This window comes from Lathyrus oleraceus, chromosome 6 (genome assembly GCF_024323335.1).
Source record: "Lathyrus oleraceus cultivar Zhongwan6 chromosome 6, CAAS_Psat_ZW6_1.0, whole genome shotgun sequence".
NCBI classification, from domain to species: Eukaryota; Viridiplantae; Streptophyta; class Magnoliopsida; order Fabales; family Fabaceae; genus Lathyrus; species Lathyrus oleraceus.
This window is the reverse complement of record NC_066584.1, coordinates 117,501,893-117,516,365: the sequence shown is the minus strand read 5'-3', so window position 1 is coordinate 117,516,365 and position 14,473 is coordinate 117,501,893.

The following is a 14,473-nucleotide window of genomic DNA, read 5'->3' as shown; positions in this document are numbered from 1 at the left end:
CTCCCTAGGAGTACCTAGGACGTAGTGGGTGCCTAACACCTTCCCATTGCGTAATTTACCCCTTACCCAGACTCTCTGATCTTTTTATTAGTTTTCTACGTGTAAAACTTCTTAGGCTTTTGTTCGCTTTTTAGCCAGTCCTTTGGATAAATAAAAGTGCGGTGGCGACTCGAAATTCATTGTATACCTTGCTTATGATTTAATCAATAGATCATATAGCGACGAATACACCGCTACACTGTTCCCTTGATTTCACCTTTTGCTCCATCTCCAAAGGTTACATGGCTTATGGTATGATGATGCAGGTCTGTTAGCAGGTCTTGGTTTCTAGTCATGTGTCTGGAACATCCACTATCAAAATACCACTCTTCTTTGGCTGAGACTCTGAGGGGAATGTGAGCTATTAGACTTGTAACATTAGTCTTAGAAACCCATTGCTTCTTGATGATAGGCCTGTGCTGTTTGGGTCTGGGTTGATAATGATTCTGATGATGAACATGCCTAGGATAACCATACAGTTTATAGCAGAAAGGCTTCAGATGACCAAATTTCCCACAGTAATGGCATCTCCATCTTTGGTGTTTCCCCTTCTGCTGTTTTCTCCTCTGGTGTTGTGACATATGATGTGACATCACAGGTTTACTTTTATTATGGATGCACTTAGGTTTGGCTTGAGGTTTGGCACCAGTGTAACTGCTCTCAGGCTTTGAGTCATTATACCCAATGCCAGATTTGTCTCCTGTTATTTGTCCAGTTTGGAGAATCTTATCTAAGGAGTCAGATCCATTGCTTAACATCCTTACATACTTGGTCATCTCTTTTAGTTTAGAATTTAGGAACATGGCTTCAGTTTTCAACTTAGAGATGGTTTTCACATGGTCTGCCTTCTCACTTTCTAGCTGTGCTATCTTCTGACTTTCAGCTTGTGGATTTTCAACTAGCTTGGCATTCAGAACCACTGCTTCTGTTTATAATTTAGAGATGGTTTCCAAGTATTCTACCTTCTCATTCTCAAGTTGAGTTATTTCCTTCTTCTGGCTTTCAACCTGTTTGCACAACTCTACACTTTTGTGACACAACTTTCTGTAGGTAGAGGCCAATTCTTCAAAGGTTACTTCATCATCACTTGAGTCTTCATCAGATCCCCATCTTCCTATCAAAGCAGTCACAAGATTTGCAGCCTCCTCTGTTTCACTCTCATCAGACCAAGTGGCAGCAAGACTCATCTTCTGCTTCTTGAGGTAGGTTCCACATTCAGTCCTGATGTGTCCATACCCATCACATTCATAGCACTGTACCTCTTTTCCTTCTTTGAGCTTCTCATCTGATCTTGCTCTTCTTTCAGCATTGTTGGATTTACTGATGTTAGATGAGATGTTCTTGACATTTGCCTTAGATCTTACATCCATCTTTTTCAACAGTTTATTGAACTGTCTTCACAGCATTGCTACTTCATTGACCAAATCTTCATCAACCTCCTGACTCTTTTCCTCTTCTGTGTTTGACATAAAGGCCATGGTCTTGGTTTTCTTTTCAAAACCATCATTTAATCCCATCTAAAAGGTTTGGAGGGAACCAATTAGCTCATCAACCCTCATGTTGGAAATGTCTTGAGACTTTTCTATGGCAGTCACCTTCATTGCAAATCTCTTAGGGAGTGACCTGAGTATTTTTCTTACCAATTTTTCATCTGTCATTTTCTTTCCCAGAGCTCCTGAGGCATTAGCAATTTCAAGGATACTCATGTGAAATTCATGAATGTTTTCATCTTCTTTCATCCTTAAGTTTTCAAACTTGGAGGTGAGCAGCTGAAGTCTAGACATCTTTACCCTAGAGGTGCCTTCAAGAGTGGTCTTGAGAATGTCCCAAGCATCTTTGGCCACTCCATAGTTGTTTACCAACCTGAAGATATTCTTGTCTATCCCATTGAATATTGCATTCAATGCTTTAGAATTTCCAAGGGCTAGATCATCCTCCTCCTTGGACCATTGTTCTTCAGGCTTCTTCTCAGTAGTGGCTTCTCCTTCTTTAGTAATTACAAGATGCACCCAGCCTGTTAACACAACTTTCCAAGCCTTGTTATCAAGATATTTTAGAAAGGCTACCATTCGAGGTTTCCAATAGTCATAGTTAGAACCATCCAAATTTGGTGGCCTGTGAACAGATCCTCCATCTCTCTCCATTGCACCAGAAAGTATTGTCCCTAGATCTCACCCAGAACCAGAGCAGGATGCCTGCTCTGATACCAATTGAAATTCTGGTATCAGATATAAGATGTCGAAGGTAATGTCACGACACTAATATCTGTTAATACAAACAGGATAAAGATACAAAATGGTAAAGCAAATGACACAAGCAATTGTTAACCCAGTTCGATGCAACTCACCTATGTCTGGGGGCTACCAAGCCAGGAAGGAAACTCACTAAAATAGAATCAGTTCAAAGACTCTCTGTACACTTCAACAAGTTACAGTATTTCTCACCTAATCTCTACCCGTGCAATTTCTACCTAAGCACTCTTAGATATGAGAACCCACTCACTTCCCTACAATCACACCTGTGATCTTAAACAACAATCCCTTGAGAAAAGAAAACACTTTTCAATAACACACTCTTGATTTTACTTCACAGTTTCAATCAAGAAGACACACACTTGATCTTGCTTCACAACTTTGATAAAGTAGACACACACTTGATCTTGCTTCACAACTTTGATCAAGTAGACACACACTCTTGCTTAACAGCTTTAGAGTGACAAATTACAACCATAAATCAGTCCAATTCAATCATCAAAAGATGACTTGAATGGCTTACAAGTCTTACGACTAAACAAGACACAAACCCTAGCTCTCTCTCTATATTTCGCTCAGTATTGGTTGTGTTTTAAAACAGGTTTTCTAAGTCCCTTTTTATAGAAGCTTTCGATTGGGCTTGGACATCTTGAAAACCCTAAATCTATTTTCTAATTAAATCTTTTCATAACAGCTGGTTAGATCTCCTTGGAAAATAAGTAAATCAGGTTGTAATCCATGATTGAATGCGCTAGCAAATCAGATCTTCAATCAGACATAGATTGCCATTAATCGTGCAATCACAAAACACCAGACATTCATACTGAATGTTCTGTGTACAGGATGTCATGACATCGGGTCTGACATCCTGGAAAAATCCTGCATAATTCCATAATTCCTTTTATAACTTCCAGCAGGTACACAAACATCAGATGTCATGACATCGTGTATGACATCCTGATACAATCCTGCATAATTATGTTTTCCCATTTCAACTCCAGCAGGAACATAATATCAGAAGCCATGGCATTGTATATGACATTCTGAAACAATCATGCATGATCATGTTCTTGAACTCTAGCAGATACATAGGATATCTTATGTTAAGACATCACACAAAACATCTTGTGAACTCTCTTTGTTTTACCAAAATTGTTGCCAACACATAGAAGCAACAATTATGTTTATGGTAGCTTTAGAAATCCAAGTATGTCCACTGAAAAGATGACATAAAGTGAATGGATCACTAGTTACAAAAGTCATACCGATATTTAGCGAAACAAATAGGAGTCAGTTTCGACACAAGCTCTAATGCAATATGCTTTCAAAATAGACCTTGCTTCAATTAGGTCTTTTGAGGGTTGTAATGTGGGATGGTTCACGGTTTAAGAAACAAAGGATTTATGGCTCAAAAATTTATTTAGCCCGCCCATCCTTCTTGATACCCTTCAGTCCTATGTTCAACTAGTTTGACACAGACGTTCGTCTCTTAGAACGATGGAAGTGGTAGTAAGAGAACCCACAAGGTTTTGGGAGTGACAGTCACTTGCCTTCCTATTTTTGTGTTTGCAGTCACACGACTTTGTTCTTGCTGAGGATTTTTGTTTTTGATTCCTCTTCTGCTTTTTTTGTTTTTTGACTTCCCTAATTTTTCCTGGACTTTTTTTTTTTGCTTACAGCCCAACGGGATACCCTAATTTTTGCCTAAGCCACTTGCTTTCAAGTTTCGACTTAGCGGGCTTCTTCTCTCTCTTTTTTTAGAGTTTTTTTTTTGTGGAACAAATCGTGTGACGTTTGTTGATTTGGTTTGAAAGGATTTGTGACTGTCTCACTTGTTGGTGAGGGACAACCATTGGATTTGTGATTTCGACCTCTCGTGAGGGAAAATATATGGTTGTCCTTTAGGAAAGACACCCCCTAGGTGTCGCATCCGCGAAAAAAACAACCGGCGGGCTAAAACAAAAACAACACAGAGCCGCCACTGCGCGTTATTTATCCCGAAATAGGGAAAGGAAACGCTCAGAGAAACTTGGAAAGGAAATGGTCTCGCGACCAAAGAGAAAGGGTAAGGGAGTCGGTTACGCAAGGGGAAGGTATTAGCACCCCTCACGTCCGTCGTACTAGACGGGATCCACGCTCTAAGAAAAGAAAAGGTTGCTAAAACACCACACACACACACCGAAGACAACACAGGTGGGGTTAAGAGGAAGAGAGCTCGATAGGACGTCGCATCCTATGCCTACGTATCTCGTCTGGAACGAGAATCAGAGCTGCCGTAGTTCGGCTCACGCACGCCAAACAAGCAAACCAACACACAGGCAAACATGGAGCCTGAATGCCAATCCCTGGACTTACATCAGCATCCGAACCAAAACACGCACAAAACGGCAAACGTGGAGCCCGACCGCCAATCATTGGATTTACGTCGGCATCCGAACCAAACATACACAAGAAGATAACAAGCAAACACACACAAAAAAGAAAAAAAGTGCCCGGAGAGACCTCGCACGGTCTCCTGCCTACATACCTCGTCTGGAACGAGGATCAGGGCGATGTAGTTCCCCTGAAAGGGAAAGAAATGCTAGCCAGAAACCGAGGGAAGACACACTACCAGGGAGCTGTACTCGAGCCTAGTGTTGTCATGCATCATTGCCCTATGTTTAGGTTTCTACCTACTTGCACAACTGCAAGCTAATCCTATCCAGGAAAGAAGCAAGCATACAATTCAATTCTATGTTTAGGTCTCATGCTCATATCATTCACCAATATCAATTCATGCACAATATACCACAAACTAGGTCAAATACAACACCAAAAGCCCAAACAGAATGACTTCAATCAAAGGCATACCAAAACAATTCCAAAAATCCTCAAATAATTCACACCTAAACAGGACACAATCAACAATTAGCATGTCAATTTTCAGCTCAATTGGACAAAAGAAAGTAAGTCAATGAAAATTAAAAAAGTCCAGACACAATTATGTAAGCCAATTCAAGACATCCAAGCAAGCATCCATTTCAATAATTCATAAAACAGTGACAACAATTAAGAAATGAATGGGACCAAAACTATGATGTCCTATAATGTGTCTACAATCCACATATCAAATTTCATCTTCATCCAAAACCATATGAGAATTTCACAGAAGATATGCAAACATGTATCACACAATGTTACCAAATGAGCATACAGAAAAGAAAATTATCAATCAATTTGAAAATGCAACCAAAAATCCCAGCAAAATTCACATGTTATCTTGACATATCAATGATCATTCATGCAAAAAATTGGAGCAATTCAACAATCCTAGGTCATGCAAATAAAATCAGAAAGTTGACCTAGCTTGGTGTGACACAAATTGTCACACCTTACTTCAAAAAATTATATCTAATCAACCAAGTATCCAAAATTCACAAACTCTACATGGAAATCACCATCAACATGTCCAGAATAAGCACAAAAATTTTCATCCATTTATTTGGAAGTATGAGCATTTCATGAAGGTTTTAGCAAAGTGTATACAAAATGCACACATGAACAAAATCAATAGGCCAGTCAAATTTCCACACGTGCAAAAATTTCACAAAAATCACCATAAAATTCTACATATCCTCATGAGCATGGCACAAAAAATCTCACCAAAATTGGATAAGAAATGAGTGATTTATCAATTTTCTAAGTTGTGGTAACAAAATTGAAAATGAAATGAAAAAGAAATGAAATAAAATTTAATTAAATAGCGTAATGGCAATTTTGTAATATCTGGATCAAATGCCAAAACGACGTCGTATCAGTAAGTGGCAACGAAATGTTTTCATTGGCCAACAGTGGCGCCAAACACATTTTGAAACAAGGCAAGGGAAATAGAAGATCTAGCACGCGTTGGGAAAGGCTTTTCAACATGAACACGCATGAATCTCCAGAAAATTGATGAACATTCAAACTCAACCAAAATGCACAAACGTATAGTCATTAGAACCGTATTCTAACAAGGATCATGAATATGTAAAGCATTTCTCCTAATACCTATCATAGCAACGGGATCGAACGTTTAAAGATTCACATTCAAACATTCAAATCGCGATAACTCAACCTACAGTTAATCATTTCACAAACCACAACTTGCATGATGTTCTACGTTGAATGATCTTTCTAACGCATATCACAATTTTGAAAATAATTAGAGTCGAATTCCAACCTAGTGGCTATGGCAGTACGAGATCATGCGCGTTCCAGCTTTAGTTCGTGCGAAACAGGTGAAGATTATCGTCCAGGAAGGTGATTGGAACAGTTGTGGTAGCTCAACGATGCTTCAATTGCAAAAAATCACAAAACTCCATGAGTGCACATGCTTTGGACAATCTTGATTCTTGATAGTTATGGTGATGATTCCTCAAAACAGTTGAAGATCTAGGCTTATGGAAGTTGAAGCAAAACGAATTTCTCAATTTGGTTGAGAATTGATGGAGAATTCTTGAATTTGGTTCTTGAAGCTTCTTGATGAATTTGGAGAATTGGAGGGAAAATCAGTTAGAAAACTTCGTGAATTGTGATTGTCATCAATATTCAGTTATGATTAATGTTATATACCTCCACTTAATCCATCTCTAATCACAAATTAACCAAAAATGATGTAATTAGCAAAAATGCAATTTTACAAAGCAAGGGCAAAATGGACATTTCACCCTGGGGCTTGTGACAGCTGTATGACAGCTCACACACTCTCCAAATACCAGCTGTGATGTGTTGGCACTTGTCTCATGGCAATTGGCTTTGTAATTTTCATTTTCAACATGCTATGCCAAAATATGCAATTTCAAGTGCAATTCCAAAATGACTTAGTCAAATATTGAACTTTGTAAGCTTATGACAATTTAGACAATTTCTAATTGGCATTTGTGAGGTGTTGCAAAAATCCCCATGCCAACATTCCAATTATTTCTCAACTTGGACCATTTTGCCCTTGGACTTTTAATTGTACACTTGAAAATTGACCTTTTGCATTGACCATTTTTGATGAATTCCAATTATGCACCATGAAAGTACATGTCAAATGGAGTTTGCACATAAAAAGATCACTCAATTTGGACACTCCATGTGGAAGTTATGCCACTTTGATTATGGGTCATTTTTGAAATTGAATGGACCATAACTTGCCAACCATACATGGGAATTTCAAGTTCTTGGACTTTTTGGAAAGGTGAGACCAAGATCTACAACTTTCATGTTGAACAAATTTTCATTTGAAGCTTTTTTGGACATGTAATTCTGTGGTCAAAAACTTTCCATTTTTGGAAACTTCCATTACAAGTCACTTTCCATTTTTGGCAATTTTTGTCCTGACTTTATTTTCTTCATTCTTGAGCTTTGACATGTCAAATAACACTTGTTTCAACATGAATGAAGTGTATCCAACTCTCTCCCACCTCCAAATCCACAAAATCAAGCACAGTTGACCACAGTTGACTTTTTCAGCTGATAGATGAATTTGGCAATGCACTGATCAATCTGAACCCCAATCTTCTGATGAAATAGCTCAAGGATGAAACCCTAGCCTCAACAAACTCCATAAAACCATGGAATGATCCTCATATCTATCATAGACCCCATCTCCTTGCCATGCCCTGATTGGCCCAATGCAACTGATTAGGGTTGACTAGTGGTCAAAACCCTAATCTCAAGGACTATGATCAATCTTCTTGAATCTTCTGGATGATATCAAGACCATGATGATGATGATGAATCAATTCAACCAAGATGTAGACCAATCTCCTTGAGAATCAAAAACCCTAATTTGGACCTCAATCCTTAGATGGCTAATGATCAGTCAATAAAACCCTAGGCTTGCATCATAACCTCTTATCTTTTGACCAAGACTTAGGAGGATGATTGGCACAATGTAACCACATGATATGCAATATGCAATGCTTAATGACCTAAAAATGTTATGCAATATGTTATGCTAGTCCCAAGAGAGGAAGGCAAATTTTGAGGTGTTACAGCTGCCCCTATTCAATCCACTGTGAACCTGTCGATATGAACAGCCTCGGCTTTCAGATGATCAGGATGAAGAGTGATTGAATACCAAGAACAGACGAACAATTTGCACTCTGATGGGAAAATAATTAACAACGCCTGTCAGAATCGCCGAAGAAACAATCTTGAAAGAACCTTCGTCCGGAACGGAGGAAACTCGGCTTGAACCCCAAAACAGAAACGTCGACCTGGATACCAAAATAAATGGTAACGCAGGGATAACCATGGCCTGAACACCACATCCGTTGGGGATTATTATTCTCTTTCTTTCTTCTTTTTATGCTTTTCTTGAACCCCGAAATTTTTCTGATAATCCTTTGCTTTTTTCATTTTCTTGAACCCCGAAACTTTTCTTTCGCGCAAATGATCCCTGATCACTGCATTTGAACCCCGCTCTCCTATTTGCCAAATAATGAACCCCATTCTCCAGTTTGAACCCCAGTCGCCTGACGATAACTCACGATCGCCATTGTGAACCCCGTTCTCCAGAAAATGCCTCAACATTTCCCTTTCTCCATTTGAACCCCATCTCCAGAAAATGCCTCAACATTTCCTTTTCTCCGTTTGAACCCCGATCTCCAATCTCTCATGATAATTCCGCTGGCAACGCCGGAAATAACACCAAACACCACTCTGAGGGCGACATGTCAGAGGGTATACCTTCACAAAGGAAGGTAGCATGTGTATCTCTTCCTCAGAAGACACCTATAACGACCTCCATTAGCCTCAGCCAGAGTCTAAGGTGACACGTGAACAGAAGATAATCCTAAGGACCTCATCCCGGATACATTCTTCAACTCCAATCTTCATTTGAACCCCAGAAAATGCCTCAGCATATACTCTTCTCTGATTGAACCCCGATCTCCAGAAAATGTCGCAACACTTCCCTTTCTTCATTTGGACCCCGCTCTCCAGAAAATGCCTCAACACTTCCTTTTCTCCATTTGAACCCCGGAATCGCGCTGATCGCGTAACGTCCTTTGATGTTATTTCCATCTCTGCTTGATAGAAAAATTTCCTCCAATATCGCACTACTGGGGAACATTGCTGATTTGACGTCATGATGCTGAACTCCTCAGAGTAACACTTTCGACCAGACACTGACTGATGACTAGGAGAAAACTCGACGTTTACTGGACATCGAACAATGATGTTTACCTGACACCAAAGAAAGATCGACCAGACACTTACTGATGACTGGGAGAAAACACGACGTTTACCGGACATCAAACAATGATGTTTACAGGCATCAAACAATGATGTTGACAGGACATCAAACAATGATGTTGGCGTGACATCAAACAATGATGTTGACAGGACATCAAATAATGATCGACCAGACATTAAACAATGACTGGGAAATAACTCGACGTTTACTGGACATCGAATGATGATGTTTACTGACACCAAAGAGAACTCGACCAGACACTTACTGATGACCGGTAGATTCTGTTGCTCCAAAATCCCGATGTTGAACTCCTCAGAGAAACATCTTCCAACTTCCATCTCGCACGACAGAAATCTCCTCCAGTATCGCACTACTGGGGAATACCGTTGACCCAACGTCACAATGCTAAACTCCTCAGAGTAACATCTTCACCGACTGGCAAAACCCATTTTCAGATGGTAACCACGACCCAAGTCGCGCTGATCGCGTAACACTCTCCGATCCTCATTTCCATCTCTGTCCGACGGAAAAGAATTCCTCCAGTATCGCACTACTAGAGAACCTTGTTGATAAAAAAACCTGATGCTAGACTCCTCGGAGTAACACCTTCACTGTCTGGTAAAACCACCTCTCAAACGGTAACCACGGTCTGAGACTAGCTTATGCTTGCAATGATGAATGATTGATTTTTCTGCGTAATGCTCCATAATTATGGGAATGCTACGCGATTTATTATTTTTCTATGCAACATGCTATGCTATTTTTTCATGATGAATGCATAAAAAAGTATCCCCCTCAAGGGACTCTTCTGGGGAGCTCGAGACACTCTGCTGAGGAACTCGTCAATACTCCAATCTCCACCCTGCTGGGGAATAGCACTGCTGCTGGGAATAAGGCAACCCTTGCTGGGGAAGAACCTCCTTTGCACCCAATCCGCTCGAGAAACTGCCGGGGATAAGAACCACCAACACTCTGTGGGGATACAACAATCTTTGATTTGCTGGGGATATCAATCCCGAACCTGCTTGGAGAACCCTCACAGATACCTGCCGACTTCACTGGGGAAATGCTCACAGATACTCTGCTGGGAAACAGCAACCTCCAGGCCTGGCGACTGGGGAAACATCGATCTGACACCTGCTGGGGATAACCATCCTGACCCTGCTAGGGAAGCGAATGACACTCCGCTGGGGACAGCCCATGCAATCCATAGGTAGAATCAACTCAGCTGGGGATGCAAATATCCGTCTGCTACGGAAACTCGTCCAATCCACTGGTAGGATGAACACTGCTGGAGATATATTTCATTGAAACCCGCTCCACTCGGGGATAGCAACCTTCGACCTGGTGGCTGAGGAAACACCGTTTTAAACCTACCGGGGATAACCATCTTGACTCGGCTAAGGGATCCATAGACCTTGGATCTGCTGGGGATTCAGTCCTCTAATTCTGCTTGGGGATATAGCTGGGGAAATGAGAGAAGTTGGTACAGAGCACCCGTCGACTCATCGAACCATGGTATCCACCTCCCAATCTCGTATCAGCTTTCCACTTTTGAGAACTCCCAGACTCGTCTGGACCTTTTCTGCTCCATCATCTTGTATTCCCAACCGCTCCGCGCTCGACGGAAACGTACTCTTGGGATTTATACATAATTTCAATTTTCCGACTTTGAAGAGTCTTCTTGATTAATTCCAAGGGTCGTCGGACGTCTCGACGTCTCTCCGTCATTCTTTCATACATTCGTCCCTGAGCGAACTCTCTGGGGATCTGTTTACAAAGCTTCCACATCACAACCTGCAAGTGAGTGAAAATATCCAACAGTACCTGCAAAACAGATCGTCAGATAAAACCGTGCCCCAGGCGTGTCAAGATTTCAACACTTGGGTCACCCAACCTTCCAAATAAGATTTCAAGCTTTCAATCTTATAAACATGCATTGGAAGGGACCTGTATGTCTTAAAATGCAAAATTCTTTATCAAAAATAACCTGGATGTTTTTGCAATCAAAGCGGTAATGAAAACAAAAAACAAAATTATTTGACTGAATATGCATTTTATTGATTGGAAAATGTGGCTCAAACTGAGCAATACAAAAGAAGCAATTCCTGAAAAGAGGTAATTGCGCACAAAAGGAAAAATCTATCCTAATGGCAATGTGAAACCCGTGATCTCATCGAGTTCCAACTCGGTTACACCCCATATGTCCTCAGACTCTCCATGCTTTCTGCCTTCTGAACAAGACGCTTCTGATTGATCCCTACCGGGTATTATCCATGATGCTTTAACCAAAGCGCAAACGATCATGCGGGACGCAGTTGTTCGTTTCAATCCCTCTTTTGCCTGGACCGCCCTCTCGGGTTTTCAGTCCACCGGGATACCCATTTTTGCCCAAGTCGCCTTTTCAGGTTTTCGACTTGCCGGGTGTACAGTTTTTTCATTTTATCCCTAATTTTTGCCTGAACCTTTCTTTCTGTTTTTGGTTCGCCGGGATGCCCATTTTTGCCTGGACCATTTTATTCTTTTCGTCCAGCGGGTCTCTTTACACGAAGTATTTTTTAACTGCGTCCGCATTCACAGGGGATGGAAAATCTCCGCCATCCATGGTCGTTAACAACAAGGCTCCACCAGAGAAAACCTTCTTGACCACGAATGGACCCTCATAATTCGGTGTCCATTTGCCCCTTCGATCGTTTTGAGGAGGAAGGATCCTTTTCAGCACCATATCACCTACGTGATATACCCGAGGTCGTACCTTTCTGTCAAAAGCACGCTTCATCCTTTACTGGTACAACTGCCCATGACAGATGGCTGCCAGCCTCTTTTCCTCTATCAGGCTCAACTCTTTGTACCGGGTCCTTACCCATTCCGCCTCTTGCAATTTCACGTCCCTCAGGACTCTCAAAGAGGGAATCTGAACCTCAACAGGTAGCACAGCCTCCATTCCATATACCAATGAGAAAGGAGTTGCCCCAGTAGGCGCACCGAGGTTAAATACCCAGGATACAAGCTTCGTACTTGCCACCCTTGTTGGCGCATTCAAATGCTATCCGGGAAACGAAAGCTCATTCACCTTAACCTTCCCATCAGACATCAGAATCCGTTCGGATTCGGGGTCAGGCCCCTCCTCCGGGATCGGCTACTCTCAATCTTTCGATCAAAGCACCTCGAGATATACTCATCAGGGAATCCAAACTTCATCGGTTGATGACCCCCAAAGGGTTGCGGGGCGATGTAATCAGACAATTCACTCCCCTCGATTGCTTTCTGAGGGATATACTGGATATCACATCAGTCAAAATCATTGGCCCTTTCGCAACCCGTCCGGTTATTGCTGGCTCTTCAAAAATCTACCTGATCAGATCCATCTCGAAATCCACAAAGTGATATGAACCAGCATATACTGTCTCAGTCGGCGAGCAGCCTATGCCAAAGTACATCAAGTTCCCCGAGCAGTGAATGTATTGTTTCACAGTCGGTAAACTTTTTGCTAAGGTAAATTGCATGCTCTTTTCGACAAGACTCGTCATGCTGACCCAATACACCTCGTAGACCCCTCGAAGGCCGTCAAGTACAGATTAACAGTCTCTCTCCACAGGAGGCATTAGAATCTGAGGTTCCTGCAATTTATTCTTTTATTTTCAATGCCCCTTGGCCATCATTATTTCACCTGACCGTTTGATCTTTTTTTCTTTACATCTTGAACATGGGTTCACACGTGGCTGTTAGATGAGATGTGAACCATGACAGGTAGTTCAATCTTTCTAAGAAACCACGAACCTCTTTTTTGTTCTCGGTTCAGGCATTTCTCTTATTGCTTTTTTTTTTTTTTTTAAGCAGGATCAACCTCGATTCCTCTCTTACAATGAACCCCCAACATCTTACCGGACTGCACTCTGATAGTGCACTTTACTTGAATTCAACCTCAGTCTGAATCATCTCCCCCAGATGCCCCACTCCTGCTTGGGACTTTGCTATCATGTCATAGCATAGCATTCAACTTCATGATGAATCACATCATGAAACAAAGTCACCATGGCTCTCTGATACAGGCACTGGCGTTCTGCTTCTTTAGAGGACGATCTCCTTTCCATGGTAGCTTGTGCACAACGACATCGGTATCCGACCCTGACATATCCTAACATGACCAGGCGAAGGCATCCACATGCTTTTCCAACAAGGCTACCATTCTGCTATCGACTTGCCTCTGAAGCGGCCTCAATTTTCCTTCCTGACCTCAGCGGTGCTTGGAATAACAACCTCAACCCGCTCCTCGTGCGGCTGAATCACCTTCTCCTCTTGTTTCAACAACCTGGCTAATTCCAGCAGATCACAATCTTCTTCGCCTTCTTCTTCAGCATGATAGATCGGATTGTCGAAGTCATATGAGGTGTAACCAAATTGTTATCAACGAGATCCGGAGAATTACTTGTCGAAGTTGGAACGAGACAAATCAAAAGAAAGAGAAAAATGAAAATAAACATTGCCATTTTTATTTGTTTTTTAAACTGCAAAAATAAATGAAAAACAGGGAACACCGCTTTTTGACTGAAAAACATCCATTTATTAATGATGCAGAAATGTTGCAAATGTAAACATGAGGTGGCCCTTACAATGAACCATTACGTGTCGGGAAACACGTATGGCTTTCATGCAAATAAAATCAAAACAGAAATCATTACTCTTCCGAATGAGTGACAATGCTGATCTTTTTAGGCCTTCCAGTTGCCTGGTACGCACGATCTTATCCATTGATCAATTTCCCAGTCACTGTCAGTTTCTTTACCCACTGTATAGGCATGATCTGAATCTAGCATTCCAGCACTGACAAAGGTGAACGACGGACGACGTCCTCTGTTCTGCTCAGACGAGTCTTGACCTGGATGATAACCAATCCCAAACATATCCGCCTTTACCACAATGCCTATGATCTGTCCCCAGCCTGGGATCCATCCATTTCTCACCACTTCCACCG